This window comes from Choristoneura fumiferana, chromosome 5 (genome assembly GCF_025370935.1).
Source record: "Choristoneura fumiferana chromosome 5, NRCan_CFum_1, whole genome shotgun sequence".
In the NCBI taxonomy this organism is placed as follows: domain Eukaryota; kingdom Metazoa; phylum Arthropoda; class Insecta; order Lepidoptera; family Tortricidae; genus Choristoneura; species Choristoneura fumiferana.
Window position 1 is genome coordinate 8,440,184 of NC_133476.1, and position 12,132 is coordinate 8,452,315.

At 39.1% G+C, this 12,132-nt stretch overlaps 1 pseudogene; it reads right to left on the reverse strand.

The window, feature by feature from the left end:
• Nucleotides 1-1,211: 1,211 nt before the first annotated feature.
• The window catches only part of LOC141428045 (putative fatty acyl-CoA reductase CG5065), a 45,688-nt pseudogene continuing 34,767 nt past the window's right edge, over nucleotides 1,212-12,132 (reverse strand).

The window sequence follows — 12,132 nt, forward strand, 5'->3', positions numbered from 1 at the left end:
ACTCCTCGCTTCGCATCGTCGTACCTAATTTTATTTTTTTTCGCATATCACGATGTGCCGGTTATTATAGAACTAGGAATATCGGGCGAATGCGTTTTGCTCTAATCGATCTGCCGTATTGTTTCTCAGGCACATCCATCGTGATATGGCATATCATGAAATGGCGCCATTTAATGATATGCCTCGGAATTTCGAGATCTGGCGGATTTTACGATCGGCCGCCGACATGTATATTTAAAACTTAATAACCACAACAGAATAATATACCAAGTTTTGGCGAAATTGGTATCGGTCTTCTGAAGATTCCACCGACAGTATTTGATCATTTTCTTTTTACACGTCTCTTCAGTTAAAAGACACACTAGGTACACTGTCTACCATAATTACGCGCATAGCACGCGGTACGGAATACCGAGGACCTGGGTTCGATTCCCAGTGATGGTCTTATTTTTCTGTTTTTTCTGTGCATCTATGTTTCAGTTTGTATTTTCAATTTCGGTTTTACGGGATGACCGTAAAAGTAAAAATTTGGAATTGAAATAAAAAATACAAAAAGATTCCAAAAAACCAATCTTAATTTGATTGCTTAGAAACGATATCTCTTGTCCGGGTGAGCGGTTAGTTCCAATGGAATGCCGAAATAGTTTGAGGGCTACGGCATAGATGTCGCTAGCGTCACTGCTTAAGTGACTAAGTAAGAAACACAAGCTGAGATATGAGGTGCATAGGGAAATTCGTGTCGGTACCGTTGACCATCAGTGGTGTAGCGGTATAGCACGCGGTACGGAATACCGAGGACCTGGGTTCGATTCCCAGTGATGGTCTTATTTTTCTGTTTTTTCTGTGCATCTATGTTTCAGTTTGTATTTTCAATTTCGGTTTTACGGGATGACCGTAAAAGTAAAAATTTGGAATTGAAATAAAAAATACAAAAAGATTCCAAAAAACCAATCTTAATTTGATTGCTTAGAAACGATATCTCTTGTCCGGGTGAGCGGTTAGTTCCAATGGAATGCCGAAATAGTTTGAGGGCTACGGCATAGATGTCGCTAGCGTCACTGCTTAAGTGACTAAGTAAGAAACACAAGCTGAGATATGAGGTGCATAGGGAAATTCGTGTCGGTACCGTTGACCATCAGTGGTGTAGCGGTATAGCACGCGTACGGAATACCGAGGACCTGGTTCGATTCCCAGTGATGGTCTTATTTTCTGTTTTTTCTGTGCATCTATGTTTCAGTTTGTATTTCAATTACCATAATTACAACACATACCTTCTATCAAGACAGACTTCAGGCACATATAACGAATAAAAAGTTGAAAACAGAGCTTCGATGCAATTGGTAAAGCTCTTGCTTGGCAGGCGAACTATTACCTACAAAACATTCGAGCAAAGCACTTCTTAAAATTTCCCAAATCTCGATTGTAGTCTGTGACAACGATCTTATTTATTTTTATTAGTCTTGAAACACCGCCTTCCCAACAAAAGGCAAATGACGAACGAGGGGTCCTCCGTGAGATAGAACTTCTCTGATTGGTTCAAAATATGCCGCCATACAGGAAATGATGAAGAGGTAGAAGAACACCGTCACCACTTATCCAGAATCCAGAGACTGAAATAAAACAAACAACATTTTATTTATGGCCTTAAATTGCACTATAACTTTTTTTACTGTAAATCAATACTTCCCGTACTTAATATTCTAAATGCGAAAAAGTGTGTGTTTGTATGTTGTGTGTATGTTTGTCCGTCTTTCACGACGAAACGAAGCGGCGGATCGACGTAATTTTTGGCATAGGGATAGTTTATGGGCCAGAGAGTGATATAGGCTACTTTTTATCCCGGAAAAATGCACAGTGCCCGAGGGAACAGCGCGCGATACCCGAATTCCACGCGGGCGAAGCCGCGGGCAAAAGCTAGTATGTATAGTACTTATTACTCGAGGTCTCGTGAGACATAGGTATACAAAATTACACAAATCAAACAGTGCGCAGTTAAATTAGGTGATTATTACATCCGGGCCTTAAAAGTCAACGTCTCAAAATAATAAAATGTCGCGTTAAGTTCCCGCCCGGTTCAGTGGGGATTGGGAACTTCACGCACATCATCGATTTTCTTCGCAGGTTGTGCAGGTTTCCTCACGATGTTTTCCTTACCGTAAAGCTCGTGGTAAATTTTAAATGTATTTTCGCACATGCATTTCCAAAAACTCATAGGTGCGAGCCAGGGTTTGAACCCACGATCTTCCGCTTGAGAGGCGATATGTCAAACCACTAGGCCGCCACGGCTTCGGCCTGTGGCAAGCAGTGGAATAGGCCGTTATAATGACGATGAAGTTCCAGGTACAAATAATAATAAGCTGAAATTGCGAAAACAATAAACTTACATGTTGTTCTGCAGCCTTGCTTTCGGTAGATTCTCCATCTTTTCCTTCAAGCAATACAACTTCCCGCCAATCATGCAACTCTCAATATACGGTTCATCCTGGATAATACTCAGGTCCATGGGGAACAGCTTATGGTCCACAGGGTTCAGTGAACCCGGCAAAGCTTTGAAATTATTGGTGTCGAACCACCACTCTCTCGTCGTGAAGTATTGGAGAACTTCTAGGCCGGTCGATATTCTGTTCTGGATCTTAACCATGCTGAAAGTTTGAAAAATGTAATGAGTCAGATGAACTTTCTATTGTGGGCAAACACAGTCAAATCTTGCAAGCACACAAAAAGTCTTAGGGGTTGTTTCACAATCCATTGATTAGTGTTAACTGACGGTTAAATTGATGCCGTCTCTATTTGTTTTGTTCGAATAGACGGAGACGGCATCACATTTAACCGTCAGTTAACACTAATCAATGGATGGTGAAACAGCCCCTTACTCTCCAGAATATTACGTCGAAGTTATGGTTCAGTAGATCTACAGTGATGCGCGATCATACAATTTATTCGACAATTTTTTATTTATTAAAATTTAATTGAATTAAATTATTTATATAATAATAGTTAATGCAAACTAAAGTAGGTAGGTACTTTATGACAATACTTACAATCGTTTCTGTCCAAATATCAGCATCAAAAAGTCAATCAGATAAGCCGGTATGATATGATAAAAGAACACACAAAGGCTATGGATGAACTTGTTGTGTCTAATGTTCCCATCAAGGGTACCACAATGGACCTTCGAATGGGTATTTGCGAATGGTTGCCTTTCCGTTATCCAGGACTTGTTTCCAGGTGGTGTCTCTGTCGTCTCCAGTGGTTATGTTGTAGACAGGGAGCGCTGGAGGTCTGCAAATACCACAGATAACGATGTAGGTAAGTCAGTGTTAAGGTATGAAGCGTAGTAGTAAGTAGCTGGCACCAGGCTACCTACTCCGAAACTCGAAACTCGAAGTTCGTGTCGAGCGGTCCCTCTGACACTTATACTATTTAATACGAGAGCGAGAGGGACCGCACGACACGAACTTCGAGTTTCGAGTTTCGGAGTAGCCCTGCAGAGGCCCGTATTGCCTAACGTTTCTGACGCTCGCGATAGCAATTAAATGACAGATTTCAAATACAAAAACTGTCATTATATTGCGATCCCGAGCGTTAGAAAAATTATTCACTTACAGTTTTTTTTTTAAATATAAATAAACATCATGGAACAATTGACACCAACATTGACCTATTTTTTTTATTCGACTGGATGGCAAACGAGCAAGTGGGTCTCCTGATTTTAAGAGATCACCACCGCCCATAAACATCTGCATGCAACACCAGGGGTATTGCAGATGCGTTGCTAACCTAGACGCCTAAGATGGGATACCTCAAGTGCCAGTAATTTCACCGGCTGTCTTACTCTCCACGCCGAAACACAACAGTGCAACCACTGCTGCTTTACGGCAGGATTAGCGAGCAAGATGGTGGTAGCAATCCGGGCGGACCTTGCACAAGGTCCTACCACCTGCAAACCCAAAGTGAGCAATGCTTGTGTTATACAGTATAGATTAGAATAGTGAATAATGTAAGTACCTATTTCCATCGGGAAAAGTCAGATTTCACTTGGAACACAACGGCATACGAACTGTCAATCAATTGTTGTATTAAATGAGTGACATTTTCATATCCATTAATATGGAACTTTATTATTCATTAGTGTCAAATATCAAAACGGCTGTGCCTGTACGATGGGTACACCTACTGAAGCTAATAAAATAGAGAGAGCACGATAAATACGAACTTTTCTTTTTAATAAAAGATCTCTGATTTAATTTAGTATCTTCATACCTTGTATAGTGAAGACACAATGCTGCGATGCTGCGATGGAAAACCATTCTACACTACATGTTTAAATAGGTGTGAAACACTCAACATACATACACACTATACATACACTTTTCATACATATTAAGGTATTGGCCCCGCCCGACCGGCCTCGAGCTTTTTAGTAGATTCTGTCATTCTGTAGCCAAGCCATTCGGCTATCCGGTTTTAACAAAGCAAAAGCACAGCGTTGAAAGTATATCGGTGATATGAAGAAGAAAACTTAAGAATGTAACTTTGTTTATAGTCTGCAAGCACGATACAGTTCGGTAGGTACCTATTAATATCTATTCTGTGGTTCGGTTAAGCGGATTGCCTAGAACATAAATTCTGAATCGCGATGTTGTAGCTTTAGAATTTTTTTTGTAGGGCAGTGGTAATACAAAATGTAAAAGAAAAACTCAAACAGGGCGGTAGGCAAAATAAGATTGAGAACCAATGGGCTACACTTTAGCATGGCTACTAAATTCCAAATTTAAATATTCCTCGTGGACAAGTTTCGAGCCAAGTTAAAAGTTACTGGCCTATAACAAAAATCTACCACCTACCACAAATATAAGTGGGGAAAATTAAGTAAGATAGGTCGATCTACTAAAAGCCTGTTCCATTCGGTCGTCTGGTGTTTCTTTTGTCATTGTACTCATTTGTCATTGATCTGTTGAAAGAGTGACAAAGTACCTGTTGCTGCAATTCACACGTGTGTCTCATAATATGGCCTTTACAATTTCGTGCTAAATACAATACGAACACAGTAGGTAATTGAAAACACGAACCTCTGCGTCTGTGTGCCAATCTTGTACGCAATGACGATGATTGCGTTAATGGCAATGTCGACAGGGATGACCTCACAATGGTAGTGGCCGTAGCAGTGCATGGAACGGATGACGCCCTTTCCGGCGCCAACCATCAGGCCTATAGGCCCGTTGAGATTGTCCACCCAGCCTGGTATCGGGTCTTTGTAGGAGGGGGTGACTGGAATTGTAAAGAACATCAATTACTCCTTGCTAATTGACAAATTAGTAAGCAGGAATCCTATCTTCAGACACAGAATATATAATAGTACTAACATACTTCAGAGTAAAATCGTATATTTCGCTTACCAAGAGTTGAAATTGTGAACATGTCTATATGTATAAATATATCAGTCATTTTGAGAATTTTAAGAATTATTGAATCACTAGTTACCAAAATAAGGCTCATGTTTGTCGAGGGTAAGTTTTTCTTTTATAAAATTATTTACCTATACTGGGTCTCACGATAACAGATGGAAGTTCCGGATGGCTCTCCCGCACGAGAGCCTCGGCCAGTCTCTTGGAGTAGGTGTAGGAGTTTGGATGCATCTTCAGAATTGATGGCGAGAGGAGTTTGAGCTGATCCTCGGTTAACCAGCTCGCAGCGCGCAACACTTCGTGGGGGTCGTTCGGTGGGTCGTGCACCTTAAAAAACAGTCAGGCATTCATAAAATCTGCATTAAGTAGTTTTGTAGATTTTTTTTTATTCTTCAAACATCAAAGCGATCTCAGCATCCATTGGGATTCAAAAATTTCTTTGGGCAGTCGTATAAAATTATAATCCCGCACTCACTCGCATAAAAATCAAGACTTAACATGCCCGTTGTGTAAGATCATACCTGCTCAGCCATACGCTCATAATCTGGGTAACAGAAAGCGGTGGAGAGGTGCACGAAGGCAGCTATGTTCCTCATCTTCCTCGCGACATCCAAGACACGTAGGGTACCTCTAGTGTTCATCTCTAGTCCTTCCTTCAGAGGTGCTTCTAGTCGCAAACTGGCTGCGAAGTGGAACACTACTGATACCTGAAAAAGATATGGAAGTTTCATTTCGGAAAGGAAATCGAACCTGAAATGACCTGTGTTTGTTCATTAGTTTTAGGTATGCATAGTTTATAACTTGGTGATGAGATATCTCTTGGGTTTACTTCAAGTTTCTTCTTCTAAGTCATTTTTAGGGTTCCGCGTTAGCGTTGAGATATCAAAAGACAAAAACGGAACCCTTATAGGATCACTTTGTTGTCCGTCCGTCCGTCCGTCTGTCAAGACCCCTTTTCTCAGGAACGCGTGGAGGTATCAAGCTGAAATTTATATTAAATACTCAGTTCTACTGTCCCTTGGAGCTGTGAAAAAATCAAACTTTTAAGCCAACGCAATCAAAAGATGCAGCCGTTTATGCTGCAAATTTCCGCAAATATCCGAAACTCGCAAGATAATCAAAACTCCCTCAGTACTTCCCGTGAACTCAGAATCTTGAAATTTGGTACGAAGCAACGTCTTATAGCACAGATAAAGGAAAAAATTTGAGAATAAAAATATTGATAAGGAACCCTCGGTGCGCGAGTCCGACTCGCACTTGGCCGGTTTTTTTTTTCATTCTCAACGTGGTTTTCACTGGTTTGTCACACCACAGTGCTGGAGTTTGGAGTTCTTGTTCACAACAGAGAATGTTGCTGCCCACTACCACATCAGTTCCATTAGCCACCTTTTCAATACGATACCCTTATAGCGAAGTCCATTCTATTATAATAAGGGTTCCGTTTTATCACTCTGATGCAGGAACCAAAACGTACTAAGTTTATGTTCTTTTTAATTACTTTTTAGTTGTTACTCATTTAAATCGTATGGCTGTTGTGGTGTTTTTATAATTAAGGCCTTTGGGAACTGACATGTTCATTATCGTTTAATCAAAGTTCCATAATAAATAAAGATAAAAAAAACACGTGTACGTACTTATACATATGTAACTATGTACTATCGAACCAACTGAATCGTGACCACTGTGGAACTTTTTCGTAGAAAAAGTCATAGTGACTTGCATTGACAAGGGAATTTATTGTGATAGGAATGATATGGTTCGACTGTACTGTATTTACAAACTAATTTTTTACTACTTCTTGGGATCGGATTGATCTGAAATTTGATATACTTATCTAAATTTGGAGACAATAGAATTGTTAGTGGCATTCTGGTGGTCCAGCTAGGATTGTCCCCCAGGTCGGAACTCCTCAACGTTGAAAGGCCTCGACTTGAAATTTGGTACGAAAATTGTAGTTATGATGAAAATGCAAGTAGATACAATCATCTAAAAGTACAGTCAGTTAAAAAGTTTGAAATAAAAATGTTTATTTAACAAAACTTATTGTTACTGTTCTTACCTCATCGTAAAGCAGTTTAAGGATATTGTCCTCGATTCCGAGATTGTCAAATAGTATGTCACCAGTCACTGGAATCAGTTTTTGCATCATGTGTGATTTCTCTTCCCTTAAACGCGAGAAAAGCTGAAAAATGGAAAACAGAAAATCAATATTATTTCCATTGTAGGTACCTTGTAAGGCTACGTACACACTATGCGGTTAATCGCGCGGTATATAAGCGCGCCGTCCCTCATCAAAATATCGCTTGAGAAAGAGACGGTGCGCTAAAACTGCGCAGTTAGGCGCATAGTGCGTACGTAGCCTAAAGATCCAACGTTTTATTAAAAAATAATTATTGTGTAAATACAGACATTAATCAATCAAGGTAATAGTAGGTAATTTACGAGCAATGTACGTGTCCAAGCATCACATTAACAACACACCTAATAAAACGATAATTTTATTAGATAGGTATAGACATCTAAAAAGCCATTTTAACAGTAAATTTTTGGTTTGGTCTAAAAATTGAATGTGTGTTGTTTTAACATGGAATGACACTTTAGTAAGCTGTCCGTTACCTAATTTAAACAGCCAATTTAGAGTGTTACAGCTCTGTTTTTAATTTATAGCCCAAAACCTGATAGTTCAGGAAATATGAATTGGTTTTTTTTTATTTATAAACCGTAATAATTTTACAAAAGAGAGTTTATCTACCGCTGTCAATCGCTCATTTTATGTAAATCTTAGGTAAGACTTGAAATTTTTAACATGAAACTACCGTGAGACATACTCATTGTAAATGACAACACAACGGACAACTCACGTCCGAAACCGAGTACAGCTGACATGTCGAGCTAAACTCGATCACAGACGCTCGCCATCCGCGACTTGAAATTATTGTTGCGGAGCACACTGCAACGCCAAAAAAGCAGCTTTAACAATTTGCTTACATCTTACTGGTTTGTCACATGGTTATGTAATTAGTGAAGCTTATAAGGTCAATTCATATTTCCTAGACTTTACCTACTCGGTAAAACCATAAAACAATTTGTCTTTAAATCAGCGATTTGCACAAAATGGACTACGCGTATATTTGATCTGTTGCTTTTAATTCCTGACTCCAAGGGCGTTTCACCACTCATGCCAAAAATGTATGTGACAGATATCTGTGATGTCGTCTCTGTTTGTTTTGACCCAGTAAGTGAGACGAGATCACATACATATCGTCACTATTTTGAAAAAATCTCGTATCTCAAATCAATACGTCAACAAATTTGACCCTTAAAACAATGTACATTAATTTCACTCGGAAAGATCATCGATTTTGAGATCAGCTTTTTTCAAAGTAGTGACGATATCTGTCACAAATTATCAATGAGTGGTGAAACAGGACCTAAAACTCACGGGCAGTTTCCACATGTCCTCGATACGCGACTCCGGCGTTTTGCCGCGCTTCGGCCGCACCAGTGCGTATACGCAGCCGATGTCGGGCACGGAGTAGAGAAGCTTCTCTATCAGCACCTTGCCCATGAGTCCTGAAGCGCCGGTCACCAGAACCTTGCGGCCTCGGTACCACTCGTTGATCTCTGACGTCATCTTTATCTGTGATTTTTTTTTATTTATTAACGTTGTCAAAAGTTTTACGTTTGACCTATTTTTTATCAGCAATATGCTTGCTCAGCAAAATCTAAGATAAGCATATTATTTGACAATAATTAAATTTAAAACTGGTATGTACATAAAACTATCCTAAACTTAAAAACAAAAATTAAACTAAATAAAATTGATGCTGGTAGCGTTTCCTCTTTGAATAGCCAAAGTCAAAATCAAAATATCTTTATTCAGATAAGGCTAGCACTTTATGAATGTCAAAAATCTAGCACCGTTCGGAAAAACCACTGTTGAGAAGAATCCTAAATTTGTTAATTGTGAAAAAATACTTTTTTTTGGGTAGTACCTATTTTGGTGGACTAAAAAAAACTAGGTTTTTTTTTTGGCTAGCGACACTATAAATCTATAGTACCTACATTGGCGTCACTATTCATAGTTTCTCAGTCAGACAAAAGTCAATACTTATGTCTGAGATAACATTATAGAAAAATACTTATAGGTAAATTAAAATAGTGAAGGACAGATTTATTTTTATTACTAGAAAATCGGAGGTCGTAAGTTCAAACTCGTCAAATATTTTAGCTTAAAATTTACATGAAAAACATTTTTTTTTAATAAACGCGAAATTAAAACAAGTCAATACAAATCTCTACTATATTATATTCTGTTCATAGTTAAGTTTTATTCCTGGTTATTGTTTCTTAATGTGTCTTTTTTTCGACTGGGTGGCAAACGAGCAAGTCGGTCTCCTGATGGTAAGAGATCACCACCGCCCATAAACATCTGTAACACCAGGGGTATTGCAGTTTTATAAGTAAATTAAACAAATAAATAAAGTTAAATATAAGTATTTTTTTCGTATAGTACCCACAATTTTTAGTTCAAGATTAATCGTTTTAGGATGTACCGTTACCGCTATGCAAACAGGGAACCGGGCAAATATTGCAATGCGTTCGATTTCCTCCGCCATTTTATTTTGCAACGCGTGCAGCGTGCAATGATGCAAGCGGTGCCTGCGCGTGCGAGGCGTCTCTGTGCAACCATAGGCCTAACATTTGTAGTAAATATGTAGTTTTTACTCCTATTATGTGGCATACATAATGGGTACACATGTTGACGTTTGTATGTTGATGACATAATTATCGAACTATAAACAGCGATTTTACTTACCTGACAAGGCAAATGTGTTTGGGGTAAGCAAAGTATCTAATTGTGTCTAGTTCATTGATATGGACCTCTGCAAAGTAACGCCTGATTCAATAAATGAAATAATCATCATCTTTATCTCACCCTACTTATATCCGCTGCAGGGCACAGACTTCTTGAAATGAGACGGCTTGGGCCATATTTCTCACGTGGGCGCTTCACATCCATCATTGAATTTCTTTGCAAGTGTGTGCAGGTTTCCACACGATGTTTTCCTCCACCGGCATTGCTCATGATAAATTCCATATGTAAATGAAATGGTCGCGAGAGAGCAAAGTAATTATTATAATAATAATTCATTGATATGGACCTCCGTAAGCAAACGCTTTGTTAATTATATTATTTGTTTCGCCAATGCCGGTGACAAACCGTACCTAATTGAGAAACTTCTTTCCAAATTGAACTATTGTTTAACTTCCTTTGGCTCTTGTTTGTTAAAGAAAACTCATAAGCTTTTGCAACGATTTCAAAATGCCTGTGTGAGATATTGCATTCCCTGTTCATCCACGTTCCCATACTTATTATACTCCATTTTTAAACAACGCAGGCATGCTAAATGTGTCGCATCGCAGGGAACTGTTGTTTGCTGCTTTGCTTTTTGATGTTGTGAGGACTGGTGCACCTGAGTACCTCCACAAAAGGCTGAAATGGTCGTCGATGGCAGCTAGATATCGAACGAATAGAGCCTGTATACTCTGCCCGTACAGACACAAGACAGCGGGGAAGTTTTAGGTATTTGGCCTCAAAGTGTTGGAATAACATCCCTCCTCCTACAAGCAACAAAAGCAGCTTATACAAGCTCACTTGTAATGACTGCAGTAAAGTATATGTTGGTCAGACGGGTCGCAGTTTTAATGCTAGATTTAAAGAGCATTCGGCATATAGGAATGAGCATCCTGATAAGTCGAATTTTGCCAAACATTTGTTGGAATTAAATCATTCTTTATCGGACTCAGATTCGTATGAAGTGTTACATTATTGTGGCAAGGGGTTGTGGGGGGGGGTAGGGGTAGATACAACAGTAAGTATGGGGTCTATTATTAATGAGCAGGTAAATTTAGTTTCATCTCCCTTGCTACGGCTTGGATCTAATTTCAGCAATGGTAGTTAATAAAACATGCCTTGACAGTAAATAAATAAAAATCAAGGTAGTTTTGAAGGACGGTTAAATTTATTAATAATTTGTAGGTAGTTTTGTTTTGTTTCATATAATATATGTGGGTACTTGGGGGAGTTACAGTGACAAATTAAAACGGTGGTTGTGGTTCGTTAGTCTAACAACTGGTAGCATGGTGTACGGTTGTGTCACTCTGAAGATGAGCTCTGGTTGAGTTCGAAACGCGTCAGTGTAGTGTGGTGGTGGTGATAGATGGGTTTGTGTGATTTGTGTGTGTTCTTACAGTGTAGAGGTGGAGGAACTGCATGAACACGCATATTTTGCATAAGCTTAGCTATCGTAAGGTCGCGGGTGAGCAAGGAAATTCTTTTAGTTCATCCCTCCACCTATTTGAGGAGTTCGTTTTAGCAAAGGTTTAAAACATATTTATTGGATTGCCAGAAGCTTCAGTTCAATGCTTAAACCAGGTATATCGTCGGTTCTGTTTGACAACCAGGCTACGAAAATCTTTGTTTTTGTTTGCATTAGGTACCTGTACTCAAATAATATCTGTTAAGATTATTATTTAAACCTTAAATTATATATTATAGTAGAGTAAAAAATGTATGTGACTGCGTGCGTCAACTCCTACTGGTTCCGACAGAATATCAGCGCTGTGACAGCAATGTCGCATGGCAGCAGCAGCACATGCTGAGTCGGCGCCTTTTCGCGGCTGTGCCATGACAACTTCATTTATATGTAACAACTTGAAT